Here is a 27,474-nt window from a genome sequence, read left to right on the forward strand (position 1 = left end):
AGACTGCTTCAAATTGGTTCTATGGCTCGCTCCTTTTATACAGTTTTTACCCATAGGACAACATGGTACACAAAGGTTTACAACCCGGTTCCCACCATTATCCCCCAGAGGGGTCGCTTTGGTCACTTTAATACACATAAGGTCCGGAACATAAGTGCGAAAACATTTGGCGGTTCCCAACTGAAAAAAAACCCATCTTCCCAACATTAGTGCATTCCAATCGGCAGTAAAACAGATCGAAATAGGAACAAAGACAGGTGCAGAGGAAGAGGGGAACAGTGGGGAGATCGGAAAGGGTGTAAAGGGGAGGTATCGGGAAACACGAGATACAGGCATCAAAGGGACGTGCCTAATGAGATGCACGGCTGAGACAATAAGTCCGTGCGGCAAGATGAGCCTCGAGCGGCGCCATCTGCTTTACAGTAGCATCCCCCTCATCATAAAGACACTTACAAAGGACATGTGTCTTCCGCAAATATCTTGGGAGTCCCAGGGTCGCGAAGCGGACAACGTCCGTTCGCTGGCTACTTGAGGGCAAGAGACAAAATGGATGCCGTATCTAAGATGGAACCCGTGGGTACAGATGAAAAACCCACATAACAAACGAACGGTTTAAGTTAGCACAGCGAAACTGCGCACACTTACTAAACTCGTCATTTGCGGTTCATAGATACCAGACTCGACCATATTCGTGCGAGTCAAAAACACCACTTACAATTGTCACGGAACCTCAGACGCTCCTTTTGCCCTCATGTAGGCAAGCACTAGTCGGAATCATATTCGATATTCATCAGATCATCTAGATGTTGCTGTAGCATAGCTCTGTCCAACCGAGTTCCATTGGTAACAGGTGGCTGTCTCATACACGTTGTAGCACAGAGGCCACATAAGGCAGGACCGCACTGCACACAAAGGCAACACGTGAACAGGAACGCCACAACGACTCCGATGATCGCCAGAATCTTCCAACCCCATGTCGACATCAGGCCCCAAAACCACCCAAGTAGCGTCCAATCCCCTACATCCACGTGTATGGATTCGGAGATCTTATGCAACTTCGAGATGGCTTGATAGACAGTTGGAGCGTTATCTGGAATGAAAATGCAGCAGCTCGAATGGATCACCTTAAATACCCCACCTCGATCTTACAAGATGACATCTAAAACCATACGGTTTTGTAACGTCATAAGTCTATCCGCCTGAAGTTCAGTGGTGATGTTACCAAGGGCACTGGCAGTAATATTAGCTGTCGATTCTACCACTCGAGTCAACTGTCTCAGGTTCCTACTATTAACCATAGGTCCCCAAAACGGGAGGAAACCCTTGAAAAAGTCTCCTGCCTCTTGACCGGCAGTGTCTTCTTCGCTAATTACGCCTCTCACAACTCTAGTCTTATGATAATCGGCATCTACAGTGAACGTCGGAGGCAACAGATTTGCAATGAAACATGAGCCCATGAAGTCAGCGGGCAACCATGCGTATGCACGATCATTGCAGATAAAGTATGTACCCTTGGCAGCCAGAAACACAGGGGACGAGAACATCGGCAGAATGTAATTTTCAGTGCAAGCACTCGCTCCAAGTCGGGCTTGCGATCTTCGGCCATGACCCATGAGACAAAAATTACCAATGTGGGGTACGACCCATATCGGAGGTGAGCTTTTAAGCTGCTTTTCACTCGTGAACACACTATACTCGCCTCTACTCAGGACCCTATAAGCTTGTACCTCTTCTTCGGGAATAAGCGAGGGATCATAGATATCGCTGTCTAAGTCCTCTATTGCTATCGACAAAGGTTTTTGATACGAAGTAGGACCAGAGTAGGGGGAACGTGGTTCTCGAATGGGGTGGAAACCCAGTACGCTTCGAAACATTGTCTGAAACGCTCGAGCAGACCCTTGGGAACTATACGGTAACACCAGATATGGAATTCCCTTATCCGTAGTATGTGGCATCAACCCACACACCCAACAATTAGTAGTGTTAACCACTAACTGATGCTGATGAAGAAGCTGAATAAAGGAATTATTGCGGAATTCTGCACGTCTAGCCTGCTCGTGTTCAGGTAGGATATGAAAAGAATGAGGAGAAGCAGTGGAGATAAGTTTAGGGCCAGGGGTAGGAGTAGGTGTAGCAGAAGGTAAAAAGTAAGACATCGTGTAATACACCCCACCCGCCAATAATGCAGAAGCAGTCAAAAACAATACGAATAGTTGGAATATAAAACATTTGGTACGACTAAGTTGCTGCAGCTTGAATCTATGAGCCTGAGCTCCTTCCAAATCCATCAACTTCGAGAATGCCATTCCCTATGACCGTCCGCAACGTTTCTTGACGCACTTCGTTCTGTGTAGCAATAGTCAATGCCTAGGAGTTCCCAGGAACCGACGGCCTTTAACCTAGCGTCAAGACCTACTATCCAGAAGGAAGTACGCGCGCGGCCCTACGGCCTTTAATGCACAATATTCATGTATACAAAAACAATGTCTCTCAGCTGTGGAAGCAAAAAGTGTAAGGAACGAAGCTCAATGAATATGTACAAAATAATTACAATGGTACGACTATTCAAAACTGATCACGGAAAACGGGATAATGCAGTTGTCAATACAGCAAAGCAGGATCTTTTATTAGTCTTTAGTGCTAGATCGCAAAAAGTATCGAGTTTTCCCAGGACGTGTCTGTTCGTCAAACAAAGGATCCGTTGAAGAGACAACGTCCTGTTGATCAGCTGAATGTTCTGGTCTTGAGTCCTTTGCTGACAATTGCTCAACAGTGTCTCTCTGCTGCACTGAGGATTCTCCAACAGGCTGTGCGTCGCTGAAAGGTACAAACGCCGGCAATCCTTCGGTTTCAGTTGATGCAATGCCTTTCCTCACCCACGAGTCTGCTGGCAACGGAATGGGGACTTTCTTTGTGTGGGTGGCGTGCACCCAATTTTTCCGCCCCTCAAGACGAACTGCAGTTCTCGTGGCAAGGAGGACCTGGTAGGGTCCGATGAACCTCGGGTCCAAGTTGTTCTTGCGCGAAAAGTTCCGCGTCACCACCCAGTCTTCGGGCTGGAGCTGGTGGCCTGGACCCTCCGTCCGCGTCGGCAATGCTTCGTGAACCTGTTGGTGAATTAACCTTAGTTTAGTAGTCAAGTCATGAAGATAATCGATCAACATTGGGTACTCAAGATCACAGAAAATACCTGGCCTAGGAACCCCCCACACATTCGCAGGACGACCGAACACTATTTCATAGGGACTAAGCCCTACTCGGGAGTGTACAGTCGCCGTAGTTGACAGTAATGCTAAAGGTAAAGCGTCAGGCCACGAAAGACCAGTCGTAGCCTGAATCTTTGCTAGTTTTAGTTTAAGGGTGCCGTTATACCCTTCAACCAAACCAGCTGACTGGGGATGATTGGCGCTGTGGAATTTCCGATTAATTCCAAGGCCCTTACACACACTCTTCATCACGCTACCCACAAACTCACTTCCGTTATCTGACCACACGACTCTAGGCATTCCATACCGAGGAAAATATTCCTTCAGTAGGATTTTCGCAGTAGACAAAGCAGTATTGTCTTTGAGAGGATAGGCCTCGATCCATCGGGAGAATGCACAAACCACAACTAGCACGTATTTCAGGTTATTGCATCGCTCCATATGGATGAAGTCCAATTGGATCACCTCAAAGGGACATGAAGGGGGAGCAAAACTGCCAGGAGGAGTTGGGGTTCCCTTGCCAGGGTTGTACATCATGCACACCATACAATTCTTCACCAAACGTTCAGCACATTTCGTGATACCATCATTCTTCCATACAGGAGACAACAACTTGCAAATACCTTTCGCGCTAATATGTGCTAACCCATGCGCCATAGTCACAACGGCCAGCACATACGCATCAGGCAACAACCATCTTTTCTGATCCGACAAATCAATCCAACAACCATTCGCATCCAACTTTCCCGTGCTTTCTTTCCACTTCGCCTTTTCAGTCTCGGTGGCCTCATTCTGAATTTCTTTCACACTTTCGATAGTGTCCTCACACATGCTCGATTCTGCAGGCCACCTAACCGAACTCATCACATACATTCGAGTGCTAAGGTTCCGGGCAGTCTCCTTAGCAATCTCGTCCGCAAACGCATTACCACGACCAACATCATCCGTCACTTTACGATGCGCACTACATTTAACAATCGCTACTTGTTTAGGCAACGTCAGTGCATCCAAAAGATCATTCACAAGCTGTCCATGCTGAATCTTCGTACCATGCGACGTCAAGAAACCTCTCTCTCTCCACAATCGTCCAAAACTATGTGCGACGCCAAACGCATATTGGCTGTCGGTAAACACATTCACACGTTTCCCTTTTGCTAACACACACGCTCTAGTGAGAGCGATTAATTCTGCAGCTTGGGCAGAATTCTGATTCAACCTGGCAGTCTCAACGACAGTATTCAACGTTACAACAGCATAAGCAGTAGTCACATCGCCATTCGGCAACTTAAAACATGACCCATCCACATACAGTGTACCGTCCGGATCTTCCAATGGGGTGTTTTTAAGGTCCACTCGACCTTTTGTTTCTTCCTCTGTCCTCAAGTAGCAATCATGTTCTGCTACTTCATCTGACTCTGCGCTAATTGGTAACAAAGTTGCCGGGTTCAGGACATTACAACGTTTTATTTGAATGTGGCTTGCCAACAGCGTTAACTCGTAACCAGACAACCTTGCACTCGTCAAGTGCTGAGTTTTCGTACGATTCAAAAGAGTGTTGACTGCATGCGGAACCATCACCGTAAGCATATTATCCATGACCAGTCCTGCTGATTGTCGGATGGAGACCGCAGCTGCCGCAGTTGCTCTCAAACAACTCGGCAATGCTCTAGCTACCGGGTCCAAGGTCGAGGAAAAATATGCACATGGACGCTGTTTACCACCAAAAGGCTGCGTTAAGACACTCAAAGCACAACCTTCCCTCTCGTGAACATATAATGTAAACGGCTTACTGTAGTCGGGAGTACCCAACACAGGAGCCGAACACAATGAATCACGCAGTTCAGAAAAACTTTTCTGACATTCTTCCGTCCATGGTAAAGGAGTTGAAACATCCTTGCACGTAAGAGCCACCAATGGTTTCGCTAGCAATGAAAAATTAGGAATCCATTGCCTGCAGTACGACGTGATACCTAGAAAGGCACGCACATCTCTTTGGGTTTTTGGCAGGGCCATTCGCGCAATCGCTGCAATCCTCTCTGGGGTCAACCTCCTTCCCTCCTTTGACAATAAGTGACCTAGATAGGTTACTTCTTGACAACAATATTGGAGTTTAGAAGGGGACACCTTGTGATTCAACTCACAGAGATGTTGCAGCAACGACACCGTAGCAATTTTACAAATGTCCTGAGTATCAGCAGCCACCAATAAGTCGTCGACGTATTGGATTAAGGCCGCACCGACCGGCAACCTAAACGCATCCAGTTGACCCTTCAAGGCTTGACTGTAAATCGATGGACTTTCACAGTAGCCCTGAGGAGCGCGTTTGAAACGGAAGCTGCGTCCACCAAGAGAGAAACCGAAAAGGTCTCTGCTCTCCTCGGCAATCGGGATGCTGAAAAACGCATTTTTCAAGTCAATCACCGAAAACCACAATGCAGAAGCTGGAATCAGAGTCAGTAGCGCCGTGATGTCAGGCACAACAGGAAATTGAGGAACCACAATTTTATTCACCTCCCGTAAATCGATAACAAAACGATAAACAGGCGGTTTTGAAGGATCAGTACGTTTAAGAATGGGCAGTACAGGGCTGTTGCACACGTTTCCCCGAGTCTCTTCAATGACGTCTTTCTCAATCAGATCATAAATGATCGCTAACAGCGCTCGTTCACCATCAAGAGAGATACGGTACTGGGGAATACGTGGCAATCGCACATTAGATTTCAACTGAACAACATAAGGGGAGATGTCAAGCAGGCCCACGTCATTTGGACCCGTTGCCCACAAAGACGCAGGAAGAGAACTCAATTCCGGTGGAAGCTTATCGAGAGACAAATACATAGGAGAGACAACCCTCTCTCCTAACGTAAGCTTTACACCCGCAGGAGAACAATACAAAGTTGCATACAAACGTTTAAGCAAATCCAGGCCCAAAAGATTTTCACCACAGCCAGTAGTCAAAATCAACGGAGCTTGAAGCTCACGTGGCCCAATTGTAAGGGGCAAAGGGCGCGAAACTGGATTGCTAACCGGGGCGCCAGAGAATCCAACGGAAACATTTGTTAAGCCAGACAAAGGTGCGCCAGGGAGTTTCGAATGCATGATAGAACTTTTCGCTGCACCAGTGTCCAACAGAAAAGGCTCAACGACGCCCGATGTAGCAACTGCGACGTAAGGCCCTCTCTGATCAACCGGAACTGATACCACTCCCTCTCCTTGTCTTTGGCTGTCCTAGTAATTACTGTCATCAGTTCCCTGATCTACGTAATAATTGTCTACATTGTACTGCGCAGATCGTCCTTGCGATGATCCACGTTGATCGAAACAATTATTAGAATTAGAGGAGTTATCAGAACGATCATCCTGAGCACCACGACCCCTACCACGTGATACCTGATGAGAACCACCACGACCTCCTTTGGACGAATTACCACTATTGCGGTCATTCAGAACAGGGCAATTGAATTTAATGTGTCCCTCCTGTCTACAATAAGCACATTGATTGTACCCTAACGATGATCTTTGGGAGGAGGAATCATTACGCGGCTGTGATCGATTCGATTGCGACTGCGATCTATTCTGTTGGGATGCATTCTGGTTTGAACGCGGAGGATACGCTTGTTGCAACAACACTTTAGTTTTTAGTTCTTTCGTCTTTTTATCAGCACGGTCGTTCTCCTCTTTCTCTCTATTCTCATAATATTGTGCTGTAGCCAATATCTGAGCTGAGGTAGAAACGGCCCATGCACTTTCCGAATTCTTTAATTTATTGCTCAAATCGGGCAGTAAGTTCGAAACAAATTTATCCACAAACAATCGCTGGCCACCCTCGGTACTTATATCCTGTCCACTATGGTCAATGAATGCTTCCTCGAACCTCGTAAAGAAGTCGGAAACACTCTCGTCCTTCTTTTGCTTACAAGCTGACAATTTGTCCCAGTTCACCCTCATAGCTGGCATAAGAGTTTTCATTAATGTTATAATTCTTTGAGGAAGATCAACAATCAGCTGGTCGGGTTTAGCAGCAGCCGTTTGTCCGGCATCTGCCGCTACAATGGCAGCCCAAGCACCACCTAATTCATTCGGATGGTTTTCATGACGAATCTTAGCCCATACCGGTTGCGGTACGACATTGCCGAACAACATATCGATATCGGCAAGATTCATTACCGTAGCATCTACGAGCTGCGATAATTCCTTGTAATACCCTGTAGGATTTTTGCGTGGGTCAGGCAAAGATTGCTTCACCTGTAACACTTCCGAACGTTTCCATGGGAGATGTATCCATATTCTCTGGAAATGCCCCACTGTCGTCGGAGGAGCAGCATTAGGATTAGGTGGTATCCAAACCGGTTGAACTTCTCGCATAGGAAATTGACCAGACTCGTCTGGCTGTTTTTCAATATCCTCAACAAACAATGCATGAGGTATCGGAGTGGGACGAAAAGATAGCAACCGTTCAACAGCACGTCGAACGTTGGTATCCACTATCAGTCCATTCGAGAACTGAAGCTGAAGATCAGACAGGGCGGTCAGCACCTCGTCAGGTGCATCGGCCGCTATCTGATCGCGAAGAAACTTACACATTTCATCAAACACGTATCTCTGGGTTGGTATATTGAATTGACAAAATGTTTCGAGGACAACACGGGGTGGACTTCTAAGGGGGTTTACCATCCAACCCATTGCCATATTATATAGCGCAACGCGTTCTCTGTTACCAGGAAGCTGACTACGTCTCTGAGGACCATCGGAACCAGCGGACCCATGAACAGGTCCGAGCGAATGAAAGAAGCTAGCCGCAAGAGGGGTAGTACGAGAACGAGTAGAGGGAGAAGTATAGGACACAGGACTAACAAGTGATGGAGTAGAAACAGTAGCAACAGCAGGAGTTAACAAAACAGGAGCAGTAGCGGGAGCAGGAGTATGTGGAAGCGGAGGAGCAGTAGGGATAGCAACAGGCAAAGGAGCAGGAACAGTCGGAAGAGCGGGTGCAGGTTGAGGAACAGGCGGAGGAAGAATAGGCGGAAGAATAGGTACGGCATGAACCACAGGAGCTGCGGTATCCTGTATGTACGGAGGTGGCGACTTCATAAGATAAGACATTAAAGGATCCTCAACTGGCTCTTCCTTCTTTTCCGACTCCGTAGGCAAAACGGGATAACATTTATCTACGATCATACGCTGTAGTCTGTCAAACACTTCCTTATCCTTAACCTCCTTGTCGCGCTGAAATTGCTCTGCTTTCTTCACTATGGTAGCAACATTATCTCGCTGATTATGTTTAGTCTGTCTGATTTCTTTCTGTCAGGCTTCTTTACGCCACAACCGAAAGGCATCAAACATGGCCGGCCTTGACTTTCTTTCGAACAATTTAATCTCTAAATTATCTAAGATCGGGGCCTCAAAGCTACCATGGGGTGGCCAACGAAGGTCACTGTCCTTCTTCGTGTATTTGATCCAGTAATCATTAAAGGTAATCGGGCCTAGCCCATGTTTACTGTACAGTTCATAAGTGGGAGTTCCAACCGGAGGTATCGGACACGAGTCCTCCAGTCGGGAATCCGTACCACAAGGTCTGAAACAACTAAACAAAGTACTGCGACCAGGCATCTCGCACACTAGCCGAGTTTCACAAACTTCAAGGGTTACGGGATTTACCAAGTCCCAGCAAAGAACAAAACCCTCGGTTTTTGGCGGCTGCAGTCGTCAAACAACACAACAGAGTACCAAGAACTACAAATGCAATGGAACCATGCAACCACTAAGTAACCACAACCAAGAACTCTGGGAGCGACCCACAAATACTTAACTCAAAGATCGATGGCGTCACCAGGAAGGCCCGTCAATCGTCTCGCTCTACCAAGGTCTACGCCAGGCGCCAAAACAGGTCTACAGTCAGGGCAGCAGTCCGTCGCAGCCGTCAGGAGGCGGGGATCTTCGCGGGAAAAGTCTTCGGGCCACTTATTTCGACAACAGGATCGATGAAGCGGAGTGCACCTTCCCTCGGAGATTTCACACGAAGTTCCTCACGATCGTCGGGCTTGGACCGGTACCACTGATGCAGCCCCACGTTGGGCGCCAACTGAAGGACTGGGTTATTTAGAACCCAGCGGTGCCAGGGCACAACACCTGAAACCTTCGTGGGTAACCTGCTCCGGCGTACGAATCACAGAGACACGGGACACTTCCTTCGACGTCAAAGATTCAAGGTTTATTTGCTGCAGGGAACACAGATATCACAGGAAGTACAACGAGTGTAGTTCGGGGAGACTGCTTCAAATTGGTTCTATGGATCGCTCCTTTTATACAGTTTTTACCCATAGGACAACATGGTACACAAAGGTTTACAACCCGGTTCCCACCATTATCCCCCAGAGGGGTCGCTTTGGTCACTTTAATACACATAAGGTCCGGAACATAAGTGCGAAAACATTTGGCGGTTCCCAACTGAAAAAAAACCCATCTTCCCAACATTAGTGCATTCCAATCGGCAGTAAAACAGATCGAAATAGGAACAAAGACAGGTGCAGAGGAAGAGGGGAACAGTGGGGAGATCGGAAAGGGTGTAAAGGGGAGGTATCGGGAAACACGAGATACAGGCATCAAAGGGACGTGCCTAATGAGATGCACGGCTGAGACAATAAGTCCATGCGGCAAGATGAGCCTCGAGCGGCGCCATCTGCTTTACAGTAGCATCCCCCTCATCATAAAGACACTTACAAAGGACATGTGTCTTCCGCAAATATCTTGGGAGTCCCAGGGTCGCGAAGCGGACAACGTCCGTTCGCTGGCTACTTGAGGGCAAGAGACAAAATGGATGCCGTATCTAAGATGGAACCCGTGGGTACAGATGAAAAACCCACATAACAAACGAACGGTTTAAGTTAGCACAGCGAAACTGCGCACACTTACTAAACTCGTCATTTGCGGTTCATAGATACTAGACTCGACCATATTCGTGCGAGTCAAAAACACCACTTACAATTGTCACGGAACCTCACTCTCCATGTGGAAAGTCCCCTTCCTGAAGAGAGCGGATAGACCACCAAATCTTCAGGGCTCCCCCATAACGAGTACAACGCTGAGGGTTTGGGACGGCGTGGCCACTAGATGGAGCCTGACATGCTTTCCTTCCCTCATGACAATCAGGAGTTTACACCAGGGCTTGACGAGAGGGCGTTTTCGGTGTGGCGGGAGATGGAATACAAAGCTGTAGGGCACTTATATGATCTGGACGGGATCATTTAATTTCTCCAACTTAGACAAGATTATGCCCTCCAGAAACGGAAAGGTTCCATTACCTTCAGATTCGTCACTGGCATCTTCATCCGGAGGTGCACCTGAACGTCAACAGGAAATTGACAAAATACGAGTAGTGGTTTGTGACGAAGAATACTGACAAAAAAATGATCTCTGATTTGTATGACATGTTGTGTCCGCCGACCCCTAAACATCCCACTGCCAGTCAGATAGTGGGCGAAGAAGCTGGGACGGGACCTCACAGAGAAAGAATGGGGGGACATATATTACAGGGCCAACCATACAGCGCGTAACACCACCAGCAGGGAAAACGCAGTCAAGATAGCCACATACTGGTACTTGCGCCGGTGCAACTTAACAAAGGGAACCCAGACCGTAGTCAGACTTCTTGGAGGGGCTGTGGGGAAGAGGGCACGTTAGTGCATTTGTGATGGGACTGTAGGGAGCTGACAATATACTGGTCCAGGATACTCGACGATGTGTACCGACAATTTGTGACACAAATTCCGAGATTCCCGGCCTATGTCGTGCTGGGGCTTCCCCATCCGTGAACCTATCCCCTAAAGTCCCGAATGGGGAAACAGATGGGACTGGTCCTTGGGACAGCACTCCAAAGCATCTTATCGCACTAGGGGATGCAGATAGTACCGACGTACACGAGGTGGCTACTCAGGGTGTGGCACATATTGGGAATGGAACGGATACAGGCCTCCCTCACTAATTCCACAATGAGTTTTAGAGAAGTTTGACGGCCAATAGTGTCTCTTTTGACCACTGAGTTGAACGAAATTACTTGACCAAAGTACCTTTGTCTCCTTCGACTTTATGTTTCAGAGGAATCAAACACGGAACCCTGATTGGAACTCTAGAATTCGCCACACACACCGTTCCAGAGCTAAAATAGGCCCTAAGAACACCATTTCGTGGGAGGGAAGGGAGGGGGAGGGTTTAAATATCCTGTTTACATTGTTGCGTATTTTAGATTTCTTGCTACACTTTAGCATAAACCTATTCGTTGGAGGGCCTCACAAGATTCGAAGGGACCATATAAGAACTAGGTTTATAAACTAAAGAAGGTCTCTTAGGCTTGTTTGGGGGACCCCATTACCTTTCCGCTCAGTAAGAGTAAATCACATCTGGATCAGCAAAAGCTCTCTGTATCCCTGGAAACAGAAAATCTTCCAAGTGTCTGAAATCATGGCAACTGTGCGATAAGGGCGCCAGAATCTCAGTTGGCTCACAGCTGGCAAATTGTTGTCTAAAAGGGTTACTCGATCATGTCGAACAACCTCTACCCTGTTATGATAACCTTGACAGCGTCAGCACTCACTGGGCAGACTAGGGGCACGATGTAATTCTAGAGATGTCGAAAACAAACCCTTTCTCATGTGTAGACCTTCAGGAAGCCTAACTTACAGAAACTGTTATATGCAGTGTTGTGTGAAAAAACAGCAAGAGGTAAAATGGCATTTAAACTTCTAATAAGCCATGCTAACATAACATGCATGCAAAGCAGGCCTTAGGCCACACTACACCCTCCCTTGTTCGGAGAACGCACAATAAAGGGGGCAAGATTCATAGAATGCAGAGTTCAAGTTCGAATGAGACAGAACCAAGTTCAGAAATTTTGCCAAACTTGATAATTGGCAGTAATAATCTGAATTAAAAAGTAACCAAGTCAGTGAAAACATCCTCGGGTGGCCATGTTGTAAATAAGACCTAAAAAAAAATGTAAAAAACATTTATACATCAGAGAAAAAAATGCAGTAGTCCAGTACGTGTCTATGAAGCAGAAAAAAAATCACACTTCAACCCAACAGCGAATAGGCACTGTATGTCGCAACTGCCTCCAACAGCAATTCGTTGTCATCATCCATGAACATTTCAGCCATCCAATTAAGTAATGGAAATGAACATACATGTTCTTCTACTACCGGAGCCTCTAGCACCATCAGAGGACAACTCCGGCTTTCTTCGAGATAACTGCCTGCCTGCCAGAAAGTCATGGGCCATGACCCCATGAGCCACTGCGCAGGCCATAATCCTGAAAGCAGAACAATCTGTTTCATGAGCAACTAAGGGACTCATTAGCAGATTAAAATCCAGGTCAGGAGACATAGTTTTGCAGAGGCACTAGTCCAGGGCCCATTCAAATCCACAATCCAGGCAATGGAAAACAGGCTGCTCGCAAGTAAAGTATGAAAACCGGAAAGACAAACCATATGCCAGAGGTAGCGACCCATAGTATTCAAGCATCCGGTTACGAAGCTGGAGCAGCCGGGCAGAACGTCGTGGGGCACAGAATGTGCATCCATTTTGTAGTAAACAAATAAATAGCAGTACACCCGCTCCTAAAGCAAGATTGAACGGGAAACTGACGAAGACACTCGAAAAAAATCGAATGAAAAAATGCTAGTATCACACCAAGGGCCAGATGTAGGAACCCTAATACCAGTCGGTAACGGCCGAAATTACTGAATTTCGTCCGTTACGACTGGTATTTGGGATGTAGGTGGCTACATTTCAGATCCGGTAATTTACCAAATCAGTATTTAAGAATTCGGTAAATTACCGAATTCTTAAATACCGATTCGGTAAATTACAGAATCTGAAATGTAGGAAGCACTCAAGTGAGTGCTTTTCACCTGCAAGGATTCGTTATTTACCACCAACTACAAGTTGGTGGTAAATTACGAAAACCCTAAAAACAATTTTTTGCATTTAATAACAGTGCCATGTGGCAGACATACATGCCCTTAGGGCATGTATGTCTGCCACATGTGCACCCATGCACAATTCAGGGGTGCAACAGGATGTCAAAGTGACTTCCTGCCACCCTTGAATGTTTCCCCCCTTTTACCGAATCGGTAAATACCGATTTGGTAATTCCCATTCATTCCTATGGGCCTCAGGCTCCTATCCCGTTTGAGTGGAGGAAAGGGCTTTTTTCCAGTTGGTTGGCGGTCTAGTGCTGCTGCTGGGACTCCTACAAATGCCCCCCGAAGGCAGAGCGCGCAGCGGACGGCGGCGTGTCGGAGTCGCGCCAGAGTCAAGCCCGTCTGCGCCCGTCCGCACCAGGACGACGCCAGATGCCAGAGATCCTGGCTTTATTGTTACAGAATATTATCCCTCTTTACACATTAATTACACCAGACTAGATCTCCTTAGTCTACAGCCTACTGCATCTTTAGGCTGTCTCTCGGGCACATGGCCATGCATGGAAGGGCTTTTCTCCTGCCGACACTGTCGGTTTCAAGCCTCTCTTACCCACCCTGACCACCCAGATCCTCCTTTCACACCCTCTGTTAATTCCACTCAGAGAGGGTGGAAAAATTTGCTGGGCAATATTCGCTCCCTGCCCAAGCATTCTATGGAAGTCTGGGACTTAATCTCCTCAGTTCCGCCGGAACTGGGCTTCCTTACTGAAACCTGGCTTTAGCCCCACTCAGTTCCGGCCATCACCCTGGGTATCCTGGAAGGTTTTAAAATGATTAGATTGGACAGACCACTCAAAACTGGGGGTGGTATTGTCATTATCTATAAAATGGCATCAATATCTCGGTCCTAGACCAACACAGTTCGGCCACCATGGAAGTTTTGGTGTTTAGGATTGATGCCCCCACTCATGCCTGTTGGAAAGGTGCACTGGTATACCGGCCCCCAGGGCCTATAAACAATTTCTCCCTGCCACTAGTTGAATTGTTGGCTCCTCATCTAACTTCAGGTAACAACTTCCTGTTACTCTGCGATTTTAATGTTCATAGTGAATGCACAGATAATTCAGATGCTCAGACTCTCCTGACTGACATGTCTCTTCTAGGACTGGCTCAGCATAATGAAGGTCCTACACACACAGCGGGACATACTTTGTATTTAATCTTTTCGAACTCTACTAAAATTAAATGTGACCCACCGAGACAGGTGAATTGGTCATATCATTCAATTATTGAATTCCATATGCATGACCTGACTGTGCCCAAATATCGGACCCAGCCTACATCTTTTTCGCGAAGACAGTGGCACAAGGGCTCAGCGGATACTTTAAAAAATGTGTTCATAGCCCCTCAGTTCAATGCTGCTGATAGTACTGAAACAGCTCTATCAAAATTCAAGGCCTTTCTCTGCCTTCATTTGGGATCACTGCAGCAGCGGAGCGGACATTTCGTCTTTTCCGGCCACTTTGCCACGTCTCACGGCTCCCGCTTCGCGGGCGCCGCTCGCGGCTCTTGAACCTTGCTGTGGGCACTGCCTCTGGGAGCCGCCTAGCCGCTTGAAGACCTGTGAACTCTTTTGGGACCATCTGCCCCACTCACACACGGACAGAGGCGGGACTGCGAGGACCAGCTCGCACAGCGGCGCTGATCGGCCGCAGCTGGTCCTCTTCCCGCCCCCTCTGGCAGATAAGAGCTTGCCGCGTGTGTGCTAACTGGGAGCCTTTCTCTGCCTTCATTTGGGATCACTGCAGCAGCGGAGCGGACATTTCGTCTTTTCCGGCCACTTTACCACGTCTCGCGGCTCCCGCTTCGCGGGCGCCGCTCTCGGCTCTTGAACCTTGCTGTGGGCACTGCCTCTGGGACCCGCCTGGCCGCTTGAGGACCTGTGAACTCTTTTGGGACCATCTGCCCCACTCACACACGGACAGAGGCGGGACTGCGAGGACCAGCTCGCACAGCTGCGCTGATCGGCCGCAGCTGGTCCTCTTCCCGCCCCTCCCAGCACCTCCCCCTTTTTAAGGAGCAATTCCCACGCGCACGCTGGACGCGCGTGGGACTAAGGCCGGGACTAAGCCCGGACAAAGGGCGGGCCCTCTGTGGCCCTCAGAGGCCTGAGGTGCCTGGCCTGGGCCAGAAACCCTGCCTGACTGCTATTAGCTCATGGACAGTGGGACATCAGAACTGTAAGTTGGCTAACCATTCATGTTACTTACTACCGTGAGCCATTAGGTTATTGACATTCCGAGATTGGCAGTGTTATTTGCCAACACTTTCTTCTGCTTTATTGTTGGGTATTTATAGGGTCTGTCATGAATTGCCCAGAGACCAGAAGCATGGCAGCTGCAGGAGTAAAGAAGCTGACTGGTACCCTCGATGATTTTATCGTTCGCACCCATGCCTTAATTGATGAAGGGATTATACTCATGGATAGAAGGGTGTCTCAAGATTTAGCCATGGCTAGGCGTTCCTCTTTAGGTCCTAGTGCTCAAGCTTGCACTCCTAATAGTGTATCTGTCCCGAATACTCTTGCAATGGTACACAAGGACGGGGCTCAGCGACGGCTCGTGGAGGGAGTTACGGTGGGGCAGGAGGGTGGGGAGGGGGAGGAGCAGGGTGGAGGTTGCTAAAAACCGGCATATGGATAATTGCAGGTAAGTAAACAATTTAATTAATAAAACGAATTTCGTAGTGCGCCTTGCATCGCAAAATGCAATGCAGTGCGAGCTACGAAATTCGTTTTATTAATTAAATTGTTTACTTACCTGCAATTATCCATATGCCGGTTTTTAGCAACCTCCGCCCTGCCCCTCCCCCTCCCTGCCCTCCTGCCCCACCGTAACTCCCTCCACGAGCCGTCGCTGACGGGGCTATCACGCTCTAGGTTCCCAGGAAGGCCTGGAGGCAACCCCTAATCTCTCTTTGCTAGTGGATAGCGGCCCAGCTGAAAATGAGACTGAAAACCTATCCATAGCTAGCGCTTTAAATCAAAGGGGTATGAAAGAGGGGGCAATTCCTAAACAGAAGACTAACAAACAAAAGACCATTAAATCCACCATTCGCAAAGGGAAAAAAGCCCATATTAGCAAGAATCAAGATCCAACCAATTTAGATCCGGCGCCCTTGAATGTGACCAGCAATCCAGTTGCTCATACTAATGACACTAGGGGAGGGCACCAGGCCAACGTCGGCCTACCATTAAATCTCCCAGACGAAACTGTTTTAGATAGCAGCTTGGAGGAAATTCTGGAACTAAGTGGTGTAGTAAACAACCAAGTTAGAGTTAGTGAGGAGAGTAGTAGCCTGAGCATGGTAAATAATAACATCTTTGAGATGCTAAAAATTCTTACGCTGTTTGGAAACAATACTGAAAAATATTCATAAAGATATAAGTGCCCCTAGCTTCAACTTGAATAATAAAGTTCCACATGTAAAAACTATAACGAGCAGGCCACCCGTAGCTGCTAAAAGTGTCCCTACCACTAATCAACCGCCAAAAACTATACCAACACTTAAAACTCCCGCCCCAACTGATAAAGTAGTGTCAGTCCCACAAACTCCTAAACTACAACAGGACAAAGATAACCCAGAAAAAAAGGAGGTGCGTAGAAATATACACTTACCCCCAAAAGCTGCACCGTATGTTGTGGTTCTCACTGGAGTCCCTCAACTAGATGCAAAATCAAATGAAAATAATGGGGGACTTGTAAATAAAATTATCCACTGGCTGAATGATAACTACCCTCTCCCGCCAGCTATCAGAAGTAATATTCTGATGGTTGAAAGGGCTCCATGGATTGGGTATAATAAAAAAAGGGTACACAGCGATTGTGTGGTGATAACATTTGAGAACCCACGCATTGCCGAATATATCACAACGAGGCCCCCAAGAAACCATGGTCTGTCCATTGTGGCCAGGGCACTATCTTATTTTTACCCTGAGGGTGAACACCCGGATAACAGGTGGAGCTGGACTAGGGACAACTGACACCAAGGAGGTAATAATGGTCAGGTTTTTGACAGCAACCATTATAACACACAATGGGGAGGGAGGAATGAAGATGGTTGGAATGTAGTGAAACATAGAGGGAGGCCTCCTTACTTCCATCCACAAAGTTATGACCCAGGATGGTTTGGCAATCTGCAATTTCCTCCGATCTTTCCGTGTTATAACCGGTTTGATTGTTTGGAAGCGGTGGATTGACTCCCCAAGACAAAAGAAGAGGTTCTTAAGACAACTAAACCTGTAGACTTGGGGTTGATAAACCTTTTGGGGTGTGAGGAGACACATGAAATTCGAGTGGTGGACGAGATTACACAAGGGAGTCAGGGTAGACAAGCTGGGGTTATTGCAGAAGCTTTGCCCATAGAAGAATATTGCAAGGTGGTCTTTTGGAATGTGGCAGGTTTAAAACAGAAAATTTCCAATCCATCCTGGGATGATGTTATTACTGACGTGGGCATACTAGCTTTACAAGAAACTTGGGCCACCGCACCGATACATCTTAATGGCTACAAAACTTATTTCACCCCTGCGGTGGGGGGTGCACACGGAAGACCCAAGGGAGGATTGACTGTGTATATATCTAACCTGCTAGTTTATGATAAGATCTCCTTTTCCCCTGGATCCAGTTACTACCAGAAAATAGTGATAGACACAAGGAAGGGTCCAAAGATTGTTCTTTTTAATTTTTACAATAACTGTTTAAGTAGCATGATTAAGGATGTACTTGTCACTATAACTGCAGACATACAGCATGAATTTGATATAAAAAACGGGGTGAAGTTATGGCACTATGGGGGGGTGATTTTAATTGTACTCTGTGTAAAAAGGGTCAGAAGGGTATTTGCGGCCTGATGTTGGAACAGGATATTAACTTGACGCATTTTGAACATACCCTACTAGGTGACTCATTAAACGAGATGATTTTTAATTTTGATTTTGGGTTTACAAATGAGTTAGCCCACCACACAATGCCATTTGTTCCAACTTTTGTAATGCGGGGGGCTTTGTCTATTATTGATTTTAGTTTATGTACACATAGCTCTGCGGGTAGATTGATTAGCTCTAGTATTTCGGACTTACCATTGAGTGACCACTACCCACAGGTAGTAAAAATGGAGAACCTATTTGCTGCACCCGATCATATAGTAGGTTCCAAGCATATGGTGCAGGATGTGAAGCTAGGTACCCAAAATGGTTACAGCCTTAAATGGAGTAGAGTGGTCCCGGTTGATTTTTTGTCCAAACTATTGAAGAAGTGTTTGAGTAGCTTTTTGATCTGTCTGAATGAACATGCCGAGAGTAATGAAATCTTAACCCATTTTAATATCATCTCTACCACAATTAAGGAGGCGTTGTTGGTTGCAAGGAAAAATTCCCTAAAGTCTAATAGGAAATGGTTTCACAAGAAGTGCACTAAAGCCTTAACAAAGCTTAGACATGCGATTCACAAAAGACCACGGGATGTAACCCTGATTAGAAATTTGAGGAGGGACTATAATATAGTACTGAAGGACAGGAAGGTCTCGATAAAAAGGGAGGCTTGGGACGAATTATGTGCAGCGTCACAATCAAAGGATCCGGCTGCTTTTTGGAAGGTTATTAACACCCCCCTCCTATATGAAAAAAAGGCACGCATGGAAATCGCCGTTCCAGAAGATGAGTGGGTGGCTCACTTTTCTTCCCTTTATAGGGCTGTGGAACCAGTCCTTGATACAGGCCAGGACCCTACGCTGTTAAATTTAGACACATCTAAAGTCTTGGTTGTAACCCTTCCTGAAGTTCTTGCGAGCTTGAAGGCAACTAAGGGGGGTAAGGCGGCTGGACCAGATGGTATGCCAGCAGACCTCTATAAGGCTAACACCGAATTATGGGGGCCATTGCTAGTCCAGATTTTTAATGTTGCTTTGGCAAAAGGTCTAATTCCTACTTGGTTTACATCGATTATAGTCCCAATCTTCAAGAAAGGTGACAGGCAGAATTGCACGTGCTACAGGCCAATTTCTTTATTGGACTCTTCCATAAAAATTCTGGGGAGAGTGGTTTTAGTTAAGCTGCAAAGCTGGGCAGAAGACAATGGGGTGTTAAGCGATTTTCAATTTGGGTTCCAAAGGGGTTTAGGGACTATAGAGCAAGGATTGAATTTGTTTATCTTGCAACAGAAGTATATAAGGGTTAAAAAACAACGTCTATACCTCACTTTTGTTGACTTATCGTCAGCTTTTGACTGTGTTTCACACAGTAAATTATGGGCGATTATGGCCGAACTGGGGGTAGACAATGCTATTATATGCTTCTTGAGAGATCTATATTCCGGGGCCACTGCAAGTGTCCGACATGGGAAAGATGGAGAATGCAGCAGACAATTTGGGATCGGTCGGGGTGTACGCCAAGGGTGCGTTTTAGCCCCCTTTTTATTTTTGTTATACATAAATGGTTTGGAGAATCGCCTCGTGCAGGAGGGTAGGGACATGCCTATGGTGGGTGGGAGGCCTGTCCCTGCCCTGATGTATGCTGACGATGCTGTTTTGATGGCACGCACCCCAATGGCACTACAAACTTTGGTTACATCTTTTAATAGTTTTATGCTTGGCTTAGACTTGAAAATTAATTGCTCCAAAACCTTGTCTATGTATTTTGGGTCAAGAACAAGCAAGCATCTGATGCCAATTTTTATAAATTTCAATCCCTTAGAAAAGACCTCCACCTTTCCATATCTGGGAATTTTGTTTCATGAAAGCGGCTCATGGACTACCGCAATTTATGCTAGATCTCTGTTATTTTCCAAAACTATCATGGCCTTACAATGTTTTATGAAAAAATTAGGAAAAAAACCCATAAAGGAAATTTTAACTATTTATAAGGCGACTTGTTTAGCTGTAGCTACCTATGGATCAGGTTTGTGGGGTTACTCAAATATTAGTTCAATTCAAACTATGGAAAACAAGTTTTTACGTTATATCTTGTCCGTGCCTGAAAGTACTGCGACTATGATATGCCACGCTGAATTGGGAGTGCTTTATGTTACTGATACGATTAAGATTCAGCCAATCCTCCTTTGGCACAGGGTTTGGACAAACGATGAATGTGTGGTTAACCGGGCCATTTTAAAGGACATTTTAGCATTGGACAACATTAAAGATTTCAAATGGATATCCTATGTCAGAAACTTTCTCGAAGAATTAAGCTGTCCCCAATACTTTGAGGATCCGTTATCAATGGCATACATATCAAGAAGAGACCTGAAAAATTTGTGTATTGCCTATCTCAGGGACAAAAGATATTTAGAGGAGGCGAGAAAAAAGACTGTTTCTGCCCATCAGGATATTTTATGTGGAGAGAAACTACAGCCATATTTATCATTGTATATGTCCAATCATGAACGTTTCCTTTTAACCCGGTTTAGACTTAACATTGTTTTTAGGTTATTATCTTTTCCTGTGATGAATTGTTGGTCGAAAGATCTATGTTTTTGTCCATGTGATGATGTGTCCCCACAATCTGATATACATATTTTATTCTTTTGTAAATTTTATACTTTTTTCCGAAAGAAACTTATCATCCCTATTCTTAAAGATTTAAATGTATACAGATGTCGCTTAGCGTTTTTAGAGTGTCAGAAAATGGAAGCTGTTTTTATGGTAGCCTCACATGCTGAATTTTTTAAATCAGTTTTTAAGTGTCGCAAATCGATTCAAATGAATTAATTTCTTTATGTTGTATATATGTACTTAATTTTGGTGCTTTTTCTTCTGTGTGATTTTATATAATGACTACTTGACCCCTTTGTAAATTGTACCTTTTCATGCTACTTTTATGGTTATTCTTTGCTTTTTAACCGAATAAAGTATTTGAATCTGAATCTGAGCAGATAGCCCCTTTAAGAGTATGTAGGAACCGCCCCAACCAACGCCAGGAAGCGTGGTTCACTGACCAGCTGCGCACACAAAAGCAAGCATGAAGGAAGCTAGAAAGGGTCTGGAGGACCACACATACCGAACAGGATAGAACCCAATACTATTGTTCTTTGACAAACTACCATAAGAACATAAGATCAGCACGAAAAATGCAATCTCATCACAACTGACACAGGCCGGAAACTCACCAAAAATGCTATACCAAATTCTACAATCTTTTACCAAACCTAAGGCATGTGAAAGCTTAGAGTCACCATCTCAAAAGATGTGTGATGATATCTCCTCCTATTTTTCTCATAAAATAGAGGTGATATATGACAAAATTTGAATGACAGGAACATTGGTGAGTAATACAGTACCCTTACATACCCCTAAACTAGTTAACTGCGCTGCTCAGCAATCTTCCAGCCATTACTTCAACTGAGGTTGAAACTCTGATGTGCCAGATCAAATCTGGATCTACGTCTTATTATATCCCTGCCAAAACCATCCCCCTCCTGGCCAAGCAACTTGGCCCCATAGTGCAGTCCCTGGTCAACCTGTCCCTCACTGAGGGCATCGTGCCGCAGGAATTGAAGGTTGCCCAGGTGAGACTTATTCAAAAGAATTCCAGCACTCCATGGTCAGAGCTGTCTAGCCTCCGCCCCATCTCACTCCTTCCATACCTGAGCAAGCTGACTGAAAAACATGTTAATACGCACCTGTCGAACTTTATTGAACATACTGGTTGTCTTGATCCCTCCCAATCTGGGTTCAGGCCCAGGTACAGCACCGAATCTGCACTTCTCTCAGTGACTGACAACATCAGACTTTCCCTTGATAAAGGGACATTCTATGATTCTGGTGGTGTTGGACCTATCTGCGGCGTTCGACACAGTTTCCCACGACATCATGCTCAAAAGATTAGAAGAGGTGGGACTAAGAGGATCAGCCCTGTTGTGGATGTGGAGCTTTTTGTCTGGTCGCTCGCAAAGTGCCAACCTCGGTCCTTATCGCTCTACTCCCATGGAACTGACCAAGGGGGTGCCACAGGGCTCCTGTCTGAGCCCTACATTATTTAATATCTATGTCGCCCCTTTGGCCAGTATTCTAAGGACCTACGGGTTCATCCCCGTTTCCTATGGTGACACAGCTCCTTTTTCCATTCAGTAAACTTACAATGACGGTCCAACGGGCCTTCTCTGATGGAATGTGAGCGTTGTCCCAGTGGATGGTAAACAACGTTCTGCAATGCAACGTAGGGAAAACAGAAGTGATGCTGTTCGGAGATGCTCCCCTTATGTGGACTCCAGAATGGTGGCCTTCAGATCTGGGCCCCATTCCCGCCCCTAAATCAGTTGTAAAGAACCTAGGCATCCGATTAGACCAGGCCCTTAGCCTAAAAGAGCAAGTGACACAGACTGCTGGCTCATGCTTCCACAAAATCGGAATGCTCTGGAGAGTCTTTCCATTACTCCCGGATTCTACCCGGAAAACCTTAGTCCAGGCTTTAGTCATCAGTCGCCTGGACTATTGCAACGGGCTCCAGATCTCAGCTAATGACTCCCTACAAAGCAGACTTCAAATAGTCCAAAATACTGCAGCTAGATTGGTCCAGAATGCACCTCCTAGGTCACCATCGCGCCCCCTACTAGTGATGCTCCACTGGCTTCCCATCCGCCAACGGACTAGGTTTAAAGTCTGCTGCATTATCCACAAAGCTCTCCACGAACTGGGCCCATCCTATCTGGCCGACAAATTTATTCCCTACACTTCATTGCGTGCCCTGCGTTCCAGCAGTAAAAATCTTCTTTAAGTACCTATCATTAAGACAAGACTGGGAGGGAAGGCCCTCTCCTACCACGGACCTCGCCTCTGGAATGAACTTCCTTACTCTCTGACTCTGTCCAGAACATACGACATTTAGGAAATTGTTAAAGACTCTCCTGTTTCTCACCTATTAATTCCCACTAGTTCCTTACTCTCCTTAGTGCCCGCACAAGCGCAGAGATACTCCTCCTTCTACCGCTATACAAACCCAAAAATAAATAAATAATTAAATTATTTAGTGCACGTTGTTCGCTATAGAGGTGGGTTAGCCAGTTGACCAGTACCTAATACCTTAGCTGTCAAGGATTGCTTTAAGTCACGGTTCATTCACTCCACAACACTATTACCCTCAGGCTGGTATGGAGACGAAAATTTGACCTGGACCCCCCAAAGAACTCATGGCATCCTTGTATGCCTTAGAGGCAAACGCTGGACCCTGGTCCAAATGGAAGGTACCACACGCAAAAATTCCCACAAAGACAAGCAATTCCCTTACGACAGTTCTGGAATCAGCACTGCGTTGAGGCCACAATCACACAAAGCGTGTGCACAAATCAACTGAAACTAAGATGTACGCAGTTTCACATGAGAAAGGACTGCAGTGATCTAAATAAACACACGCAAGTAGTTTATTAGAAATGTACAACTGAGTCTGGGGCGGGCGTGCAGCAGTAGAAGGTTTAATTTGCTGACAAACGCCACATTGAAGGGCATAATCACGCGGTTGTACAAACCCCGCCACCAATAACGTTGCTGGAGAAGAGATACAGTAGCTGACATGCCGGCTTGCAATGAGGCCATCCCAGCGTGGGCTGCTGTAATCAAAGTCTGCCTGCGGTCCGTGTTGGGTATTAACCTGTCACCAACGTCGTTAATTCTCACATAAGGAACTTTAGCAGGACTTAAATGATGAGTATTTAGAAGGGAAACCTCAAGGGTAATTACCTCCCTTCTCTGTTGCGGCAATAGCTGCCAAGATGTCATCATCAATCTTACTTTTGGACCGTGTAATTGCTGCTACTGCATATGTTGCAACTGCTGTCTTAGCGGCTTCATCTGCGAGACAATTGCCAACAGCTTGAACTCCAACACGCTGGTGACCCAGAGTATGAATTACAAACACGAGTGGCAGCCGTTCTTTAAATTCAGCCACTCGAACCCAGATCATTTTATGTTTTATTGTGCGTCCCTTGGAATCACGATATTCATTTTGAGTCCAAAAAGGTAGATTGTCATTGTATGATTGAACACAGTAGTAAGAGTCACTTACGATAAGAGTAGTCTCACTGGGATCTGCGTACTCCAATGCAAGCACAAGCTCTGCCAATTGGGCGGTACAGTCCCTAATGTATGTGTATGCACGACATCGGACTTGAATTCACCATCCACCATAGTACCTACCACAATTGCGCAGGCCGAAGAATAAGCGTGCTTTGAACCCGTAATCCTCAAGTGGGTGCATGGTCAGAGGAGCAGGAGGAACAAATTCATGCTGCAAGAACTCTTGAGTCTGCAGAGAGGAACTAAAAATGAACGTCTCATCCGGGGATGTCAAGGACGTTGCCCATTGTATCCCTCGCGGGTGCAAAGCTTTGATATTTGGTACAATGGCTTTCGTCACTGCCTCCAAGGCAGCATTCGGAGTAACAACCAAAATGTGTTTTCCCTGCGACAGTGCACGTTCCTTAATATTCGCCATTTGCACTGCGGTCAAAACTTTTTCCACTGTGGAAAACCGCAACTCAGCCGAAGTGTACAAGTGTGACTTGTGAACGATAGGGACTGTGCCACCCTCATTAAAGTGAGGTAAGTGAAACCTACCGCCCCTGGCACCAGGTTGGTGTGGTTAGCATGAGTCAACAAGAATTTAGATTCTAGAAGATCAGCCTGCAATGAATGCAAGATGGCTGAATGTTCAGGCAGCCAGCAGGATTTGGAGAAAGTAGGTTGTATCATGCCGTAAAGTGGCTTGATACTAACCCTGGGCGAAGAACTACGCTCCGTTTGCGGAGTTTGCGGAGTTTTGGCAACTCCGCGTTCCGCGGAGTTCGCGTAGCTGCCGATAACTCCGCTATCCGGTGCGGAGCGTAGTTGTCGCGCGCTAAATAACATTGTCGCGCGCTAAATAACATTATCGCGTGCGCGGCAATGGCTTACCTTGGTTCTGCGTTCGCTTTTTCCCGGTCGCGTCGGCCACCATGTTTGTAAACCCTTCCGTGCAGCTGTGCGAACGCGATAACGTCATTGGAAGCGCGATAAAGCCATAAGGACGCGCGAGTATGTTTGTTGGTAAGATCGAGTTGCCGAACACGCAGAACCTGCAATCTTGCACAGAATAACTCGCGAGCATGTTAAAAGTTAAACCATAATAATAAATTACCATTTTGGTTAGCAAACAAGTGAGAAACCCCTCAAAGTTGTACCTTTGGATGTATTTTTTGGGGGGAAGGAGTCCTCTTTCTGTTTCTACTGTATTTTTGAATATTAAGGAGGAAGGGCTCTGGAGTTTACAACTTCCTGTTCCTGTCCACCAGGCTCCTCCCAGTGCTTTGTCCATGAGGTGGTCACTTTCATTTGGATTTTGAGCTGGCAGGATCACTTTCTGTGTGTGTTGGCTGCATTACTGCTTTTTTTGAATCTTACTGAGGACTTTTGGATTTTGAATTCTCTTTTTCAAGTAAGTTCAGTAATGTATGAGTGAGTATGATGTTGTAGACTTGTGTTTGTTTGATTTAAAATGTTTTAACTACATTATTCATTCCTTGATTTAAATTATTGATGGGTGCCTACTTTTATGAGGTCCCAACTTGTATTTCTTTTTAAATTTCATCCAGGCTACATAGAGAGGTACCCATGGGTAAAATCATAATTCTGTGTTTAAATTTTTATTCAAGTTTGTAAACAAACATCATGGCTGGCATTGGATTATGGTCATCATTATGCAATAGCAATGTCTGCTGTGGAATTTCTGTTTGTGTAATGAAAAAGTTTTTTTATTTTTTTAAGCCAATAGCTGACCCTAGTACTCCATGTAGTTAGTGTGTAGGCATGTTTGAGTTCATTGTAATAACTTTCTGTGGTTGGCCTGGCCATGTGTTGTTGGCGGCCATTTTATGTTTCCCAGCCACTTTGGTCTTGCCATAGTCCTCCAAACTTGTGGCCTACTCTTCCAGTAGGCCAGAGGTACTAGTCATAGGGTCATGAAAGGTAATCAACTGTTTTTCTGGTGTACCTCTAATTAGGAAATCATGGATGGACTGGATTGATTTAGAAAATCTTATGTTTATGTGTGGGGTATGTCAGGTTTCGGGTGTCTGTCAATTTCTGCCATTAGGTAACCCTAGGAATACAGCTCGGGTAGTTTTGGTAACGTCGCGCCGTGTGGGAACGCGACCTTACCTTTTTTGTCTTTTTCGCGCGCTCAATGTACTGGCTCGGGAACGCGATAACGACTTTTTACTCGATTCGCGTTGCCGAACACGCCGATTTTGCATTCTCGCGAACAATATGTCCCGAGTTGCATAAAAGTTCCTCGAAAATGTTTAATGTGTCCCCTGTGCTACCAAAAAGTCCTCATTTTTTGTGTTATTTACTTCTTTGGTTGTAGTTTTGTCTTCCTGGAGCATGGGCCACTCCCAGTTCCTTTCTGTCCTCTATGTAATGATTTCTTGTTTATGGTTGGGGTGACCAATTTGGGGGGTGGTGTCTGGTGTGTTCATTTTGTGAAGCAAAGCATTGTCCCTTTGGCATAGGCATTTATTGTCTGTCCTCTCTTTCTTTTCATGTAGTGGTGAGGGCCATTTTGTGTGTACTTCCTTTGTGATGATTCTGCTATGTTGTTGTTGGTGGGCAGGCTATGTGGTGGCGGCCATTTTGTCTATGCTTCCTTTGTGACTGATTTTGCCATGTGGTGGAGGCCATTTTGGGTGCATCCCCTTTCCATGTTGTCTTTGGGTGTCCCTGTCCTCCTGGCCCTATGGAGGCGGCCATTTTCTGTGTCCTTCCCTGGTCCTCTTCTTTTGCCATAGCCATCCAAGGCTTTTGTAGGTACTACCACTCAAAGCCATAGGTGCATTCAAGTTAATCAACTATTTTTGTGGTGTAACTTTAATTACACCGTGTATGGCTTTGGATTGCTTCACATTTTTTTGCAATGGTGGTACTTTTAGTTTTTTGGTTGCTTGTGTGTAGCTATTATGGCACTCCCTGCCATTAGGTAACCCTAGGAATACAGCTCGGGTAGTTTTGGTAACGTCGCGCCGTGTGGGAACGCGACCTTACCTTTTTTGTCTTTTTCGCGCGCTCAATGTACTGGCTCGGGAACGCGATAACGACTTTTTACTCGATTCGCGTTGCCGAACACGCCGATTTTGCATTCTCGCGAACAATATGTCCCGAGTTGCATAAAAGTTCCTCGAAAATGTTTAATGTGTCCCCTGTGCTACCAAAAAGTCCTCATTTTTTGTGTTATTTACTTCTTTGGTTGTAGTTTTGCCTTCCTGGAGCATGGGCCACTCCCAGTTCCTTTCTGTCCTCTATGTAATGATTTCTTGTATATGGTTGGGGTG

This window comes from Lissotriton vulgaris, chromosome 6 (assembly GCF_964263255.1).
Source record: "Lissotriton vulgaris chromosome 6, aLisVul1.2, whole genome shotgun sequence".
Lineage (NCBI taxonomy): Eukaryota > Metazoa > Chordata > Amphibia > Caudata > Salamandridae > Lissotriton > Lissotriton vulgaris.